A 7,311-nucleotide genomic window follows, 5' to 3' on the forward strand; every position below is an offset into this window, starting at 1 on the left:
ACAATGTTGTGATAGTTTCAGGTGAGCAGCGAAGGGACTCAGTCATACATATACATGTACCCATTCTCCTACAAACTTCCCTCCCCTCCAGGCTGCCACATAACATGGAGCAGAGTTCCCCGTACTATCCAGAAGGCTCTTGTTGGTTATTCAGTTTAAATAAAGCAGTGTGGACATGTCATCCCAAACCCAGGAGCATCAATTTCAGTGAAAAAGTGCAACTGCCACATTATCTCCCAGAAGAGACTCTAATGCTATTCCAAGCACCACCCAATTGTGTGTGTGAATGCATGTGTGCGCGTGTATGTGTGTGTTGTATACTTTTGTGCTGGTAGGATATTAACGGTTCTGCTAATCATAAACAACGCTGGCAACTATTTCTTCTGATGGCTAAATGGTCAAAAGGGGGTGTGGAAGACAGCAAAACTCACTTTGCAATCAATTATGTAGCTTCCATCACCTAAATTGTCTTCAATATCTGTGCCTACGGAATACAGCTGGACGATATCACACTGAATTAATAGATTTCATAATTCTTTGTAACAGCCGGACAGCTAGTCCTCCAGAGGAAGCTCGGACATCATCAATTACTGAGCTAGTTAATCTGTAAAAGGAGAAGGAAACCTATCAGAACCTATAAGAACAAGAAATCACTTCTTGTTCTTAACAGGGTATGTGTTATTCACCTATCAGTCAATAAATAAGATCAGAGATGGTCAAAATAACTGAGATATGGCAGATGACTTTCAAATATAACAGCATTCTCCTTGGAAGTGGCCTTCAGAGATTTGGTGTTTCTGCTCCAAACCACAGATTCATGCTACTGAAAGGAACTTCAATCTGATGCCCCACCAAACTGAGAAGTCTCTTCTGCACCTTCCAGGGGATTCTTAGCTGGTGCCTGCTCCACCCCATCTACGGAGAGTAAATGTGTGACAATTTCCTTGTTGGATAGTTTGAAACAATAGACAGATGTTTTCACCAGAATGCTAATCCTTCTTCCCAGAATCAGGTCACTTTGACTCAAAAGCCCACATTGTTTTATGGTACCACATTGTCTTTGAATGAATGTCTATTATATGCCAAAATGATTGCAAGATAATTATTAAGAATAGAAAAATTAATGAAACTCAGCACCTCCTCATAAGGTGTTTAGAACCTGCACATAGAAGAGATAATAAACACACATAATTATTTCTAACTGAAATGTCAAAGAGAATCTTTAAGTTCTATGAATCTTTGTTCCAGTGAGGTAAAAAGAACAATGCCCAAATGGAACCGGGTTTCATGAAGATATTCTAGAAGGTATTCTAGAAACCTAGAAGGTAGCAGGGACACAGAGGTAAAGAGGGGAGAGCACTGAAGGCAGAAGAGAGGGCATGTGCACAGTGGGAATGAAAAGCACTGGATGTGTTAGGAAACAAGGGATTAAGTGCTTGCACTGCAGCACAAGTATAGGGAAGCAATGAGAATAAAATATAATGATGGCCTTGGTCCATCTGAACGCAGAGTTTCAAAGAATAGCAAGGAGAGATAAGAAAGCCTTCCTCAGTGATTAATGCAAAGAAATAGAGGAAAACAATAGAATGGGAAAGACTAGAGGTCTGTTCAAGAAAATTTGAGATACCAAGGGAAATTTTCATGCAAAGATGGGCTCAATAAAGAGCAGAAGTGTTATGGACCTAACAGAAGCAGAAGATATTAAAAAGAGGTGGCAAGAATACACAGAACTGTACAAAAAAGATCTTCACAACCCAGATAATCACGATGGTATGATCACTCACCTAGAGCCAGACATCCTGGAATGTGAAGTCAAGTGGGCCTTAGGAAGCATCACTACGAACAAAGCTAATACAGGTGATGGAATTCCAGTGGAGCTATTTCAAATCCTAAAAGATGATGCTGTGAAAGTGCTGCACTCAATATGTCAGCAAGTTTGGAAAACTCAGCAGTGGCCACAGGACTAGAGAAGGTCAGTTTTCATTCCAATCCCAAAGAAAGGCAATGTCAAAGAATGCTCAAACTACTACAAATTGCACTCATCTCACACACTAGTAAAGTAATGCTCAAAATTCTCCAAGCCATGCTTCAACAGTACATGAACTGTGAACTTCAGATGTTCAAGCTGGATTTAGACAAGGCAGAGGAATCAGAGATCAAATTGCCAACATCTGTTGGATTATTGAAAAAGCAGGATAGTTCCAGAAAAACATCTATTTCTGCTTTATTGATTATGCCAAAGCCTTTGACTGTGTGGATCACAATAAACTGTGGAAAATTCTGAAAGAGATGGGAATACCAGACCACCTGACCTGCCTCTTGAGAAATCTGTATGCAGGTCAGGAAGCAACAGTTAGAACTGGACATGGAACAACAGACTGGTTCCAAATAGGAAAAGGAGTACGTCAAGACTATATTGTCACCCTGCTTATTTAACTTATATGCAGAGTACATCATGAGAAACACTGGGCTGGATGAAGCACAAGCTGGAACCAAGACTATCGGGAGAAATATCAATAACCTCTGATATGCAGATGACACCACCCTTATGGCAGAAAGTGAAGAAGAACTAAAGAGCCTCCTGATGAAAGTGAAAGAGGAGAGTGAAAAAGTTGGCTTAAAACTCAATATTCAGAAAACTAAGATTATGGCATCTGGTCCCATCACTTAATGGCAAATAGATGGGGAAACAGTGGAAACAGTGACAGACTTTATTTTGGGGGGCTCCAAATTCACTGCAGATGATAACTGCAGCCATGAAATTAAGAGACACTTGCTCCTTGGAAGAAAAGTTATGACCAATCTAGACAGCATATTAAAAAGCAGAGACATTACTTGGCCAACAAAGGTCCATTTGGTCAAAGCTATGGTTTTTTCCAGTAGTCATGTATGGATGTGAGAGTTGGACTATAAAGAACGCCGAGCGCCGAAGAATGGATACTTTTGAACTGTGGTGTTGGGGAAGACTCTTGAGAATCCCTTGGACCACAAGGAGATCCAACTGGTCCATCCTAAAGGAAATCAGTCCTGAATATTCATTGGAAGGACTGATGCTGAAGCTGAAACTCCAATACTTTGGCCACCTGATGGGAAGAACTGACCCATTTGGAAAGACCCTGATGCTGGGAAAGATTGAAGGCAGGAGGACAAGGGGAGGACAGAGGATGAGATGGTTGGTTGGCATCACTGACTCTATGGACATGAGTTTGAGTCCAGGAGTTGGTCATGGACAGGGAGGCCTGGCATTCTGCAGTCCATGGGGTCACAAAGAGTTGGACATGACTGAGCTACTGAACTGAACTGAACTTTCTATTGATTGAGCCTGCTTCTCTTACTGTCCATATTGCAAGGCTGTAGGTCTCATGTCCTGTATAGTCCAGGAAGCATCCTGAATGAAGGGTGCATGCTCCAGAATGCCAGGATTGGGAGCGTGTCATTGTTTTCTTTGCTATTTTTCAGTGCTTAGCACATGGCAAATGGTTACTTTCCAGTGGGTTTGCAAATGTGGTGGCCCAGGTAGGTGGATTTATAGATTATATCATCTAACTTTAACTAAACATCATCACAAAATGGCAAATAGCTTAAAAAGATGCCTTCAGAGAACTCACAGATTGAAGATAATACTAATAATACAATTACAGACAAGTTGAAAGTTGCATAGCTGATATTCCTTATCCTCCAAGCATAAGATGGCATTGGCCACCTTACAGAACCAAAACAGGGATCATCTGATGAGACCTGATAAATAGTATCTGAAAATGTGACATGTGAAATATAGATAAATAGATATAGATATAGATAATATAGATATTATATATATATATATAGATAATATAGATAATACTTCCTTCACTTCCACAACTGTTCGCACAAATGTCTATCAGTCTCTCCCTCTAGTAGAAAATAATTCTTAAAAAAAAGAAAAAAAAAGAAATATAGATAAAGATCCAGCACTATTCATGGTGAACGTTCTCATCAATGGCATAATAGTATTGTGTCTTCGTGACATCTTGAGGTTTTTTTTGCATGATAGCCCTTGAATGAGGTATTAAAACAAACTAAACTTAGAATGAGAGCAGCAACTTTGCTTGCTGTATCACAAAGTATTAACCACAGTTTTTAAAAATATGAAAAGTGAAAGTCTTAGTAGCTCAGTCATGTCTGACTCTTTGCCACCCTATGGACTGTAGCCTGCCAGGCTCCTCTGTCCATAGAATTCTCTCAGCAAGAATATTGGAGTGGGTTGCTATTCCCTTCTCCAGGGGATCTTCCTAATCCAGGGACTGAACCCAAGTCTCTTGTATTGCAGGTGAATTCTTTACCATCTGAGCCACCAGAGAAGCTACCAAAATATGAAGTAAATATATGTATACATAAATATGAATACATATAGAACATTTCAATACAAAACAACTAAGCAGATAAAATACTTCTAAATTTTATGCCTTTGTAAGTCAACATGTATGATCTATGAATAATAAAAATGTAGGGATTTTAAAAGTTCTCTGAATATTAATAAAAATTATTCAAAATACTTAATTTTCTCTTTATCTCAACCTTTTACCTTTTGTGCCTATTTAAGAATGAAGCATATGCCTGTTCATATCGCTAACATTATTACAGTCATAACTTAAATATATAACTATAAATATGTGTGTATCTGTACTCCACATATTCTCAAAATATTTTAGCTGTGAGGAAGTGATAATTTTGAAGTTTCACATTTTGGAATAAAGATGCATCAAAGGTTTGGGGCCAGGAAGTTATATATCGATATTTCAAGATATATCAAGAGCTGTATTTAAGAAAAAAATCTGATGCCAAGGTACCTTAAGAGACTATTTTATGGACTATAAGAGACTATTTTATAATGAACTGTAAAAGGGAAAGAAGGGAAGGGAGGGCTAATAAATTGTTGAGATAATTCATGTCTTGAATAAGGAAAGAAGGGTTGGGACTAAGAAGGGGAAGATGGAAGCGGTAGACACGGGATTTCAGTGAAGGCAGGAACAACAGGACTTTAGGCAGAATAAGGGGAGTAGAGGACAAAAAGCAGCAGTAACCATGACTTTCTCTTCTGGGCAAAGAATGAACGGTGAAGATATTACTAATAACAGCATGCCGTGTTTTTAGTTTGGCTTGGAATAGAATATATTTTCTATAATTTGGGTCATTGTTAACTCAAATAAATCAGCCTATTCATTTACTCATAAAATTTTTCAATTTATTCAACAAATACAAATTCCAACTACATTTCAGAAACTGCATGATATATCAAGTAGTCAGAGCTGTATGAGATGGTCTCTAGACTCAGGAAGCTCACAGGTTGCTGCTGCTAAGTCAGTTCAGTCATGTCCGACTCTGTGTGACCCCACAGATGGCAGCCCACCAGGCTCCCCCATCCCTGGGATTCTCCAGGCCAGAATACTAGAGTGGGTTGCCATTTCCTTCTCCAATGCATGAAAGTGAAAAGTCAAAGTGAAGTCGCTCAGTCATGTCCAACTCTTAGCGACCTCATGGACTGCAGCCTACCAGGATCCTCCATCCATGGGATTCTCCAGGCAAGAGTACTGGAGTGGGGTGCCATTGCCTTCTCTGAGCTCACAGGTTTGCGGGAATTATAAAAACATGTCGATGATGACTTGAGGTGTGAGAGGGGCCACAAGAGAACCACCTGGAGAGTGATTTGGTAGCACAGGGAAGGGACAGCTGGCCTGTCTCAGGACAGTTTTGGAAAAGACGTCTTCTGAGAGTCTAAAAAAAGTGCTTGAAGGGAAGAAGAAAGAAAATTGAGTCCCAGGAGGAGGGATATGATGGCCAAGGCAAAGCATAGTGTGGGGGAAACTGAAGCAGGAAAGAGTTCAACAGGCATCAGATTCCGCGTGACAGGAGGACTGCTTATCTGCTAAGAGGCCATGGTCTCAACTATTCTGAAAACAAAATCAATACCAATCAATGAAAAGCCAAAAGCTGCCAGATCTATGCAGAACAGTGACAACTGGAGGCCAAATAAAAAAGAAGTGGAAATAGATCCTTCATATGTTAAAGCTGCAGTATGGAAACTGAGCAATGAAAACATTAACTGTGGCTATTTAAATTAGAGACATTACTATCTGGTGAGTAAATGTGGCATGTGTTAAATAAGAGAGGCCAGCGGGCAACCTTGTAGACAGGGACCCCAAGAATGAAAAAGTAGACACAATTGGAAGTTTGTTTCAGGAGATTATATGCACCCACACAAAGAAAGAGGGAAGGGTCAGAGCTATGGAAAGTACAGAGATGTTTACACCTTGGTATTTAAACCACGTGGAGCTTCCTAGGTGGCTCAGTGGTAAAGCATATGCCTGCCAATGCAGGAGACACAGGTTCTATCCCTGGGTCAGGAAGATCCTCTGGAGGAGGCAATGGCAACCCACTCCGGTATTCTTGCCTGGAGAATCCCATGGACAGAAGAGCCTGGTGGGCTACAGTCCAAGGGGTCACAAAGAGTTGCTGTATGCGTACATGTGTGTGCTAGATGAAACTTGAAGCTGAAAGGGGATAGGAAATGTGTGAAAAATATGTATACTTTATTTATCTGAGAATGTAGAACTGTTACATGAGACTTGGCAGGAATGGAGGATTACTGTATAGTTCCACTGATGGTGTGTGAAGTAGCCTGGGTAAATGTGACAAGTATGTATTATGGATTGATTACTTAGTACATCTTGCATCCACCTTATTTCATCTAGTCCTCATTATTCAATAACTCCACTAGTGTTACAGCATTTTGCAGATGAGGAGACCAAGAACTACAGGTAAAATGTGAGTTGTCCAAGGACTTATGGTGGTAGAGTTGAGATTTAAATCAGGCTTTCTGACTTCAAAACCAGGGCACCAACCACTTTACCAGTGGTTTCAACATATCACTAGCTTTTTGGAGAATTATCATTTGATGACTGAGGGTTCTTTACAAATGTATAGACGGCTTTTATGTATAGAAAGGAGTTTTTCCATGCATATTCATTTTCACCAGTAGTGTATACATTACAATTTTGATTGTAAGATACAACTTAAATATTAAGTAAATCTACTATGCCAAAGTCTTTGACTGTGTGGATCACAATAAACTGTGGAAAATTCTGAAAGAGATGGGAATACCAGACCACCTGACATGCCTCTTGAGAAATCTGTATGCAGGTCAGGAAGCAACAGTTAGAACTGGACATGGAACAACAGACTGGTTCCAAATAGGAAAAGGAGTACGTCAAGGCTGTATATTGTCAGCCTGCTTATTTAACTTCTATGCAGAGTACATCATGAGAAACACTG

This window comes from Bison bison, unplaced genomic scaffold (assembly GCF_000754665.1).
Source record: "Bison bison bison isolate TAMUID 2011002044 unplaced genomic scaffold, Bison_UMD1.0 scf7180017864048, whole genome shotgun sequence".
NCBI classification, from domain to species: Eukaryota; Metazoa; Chordata; class Mammalia; order Artiodactyla; family Bovidae; genus Bison; species Bison bison.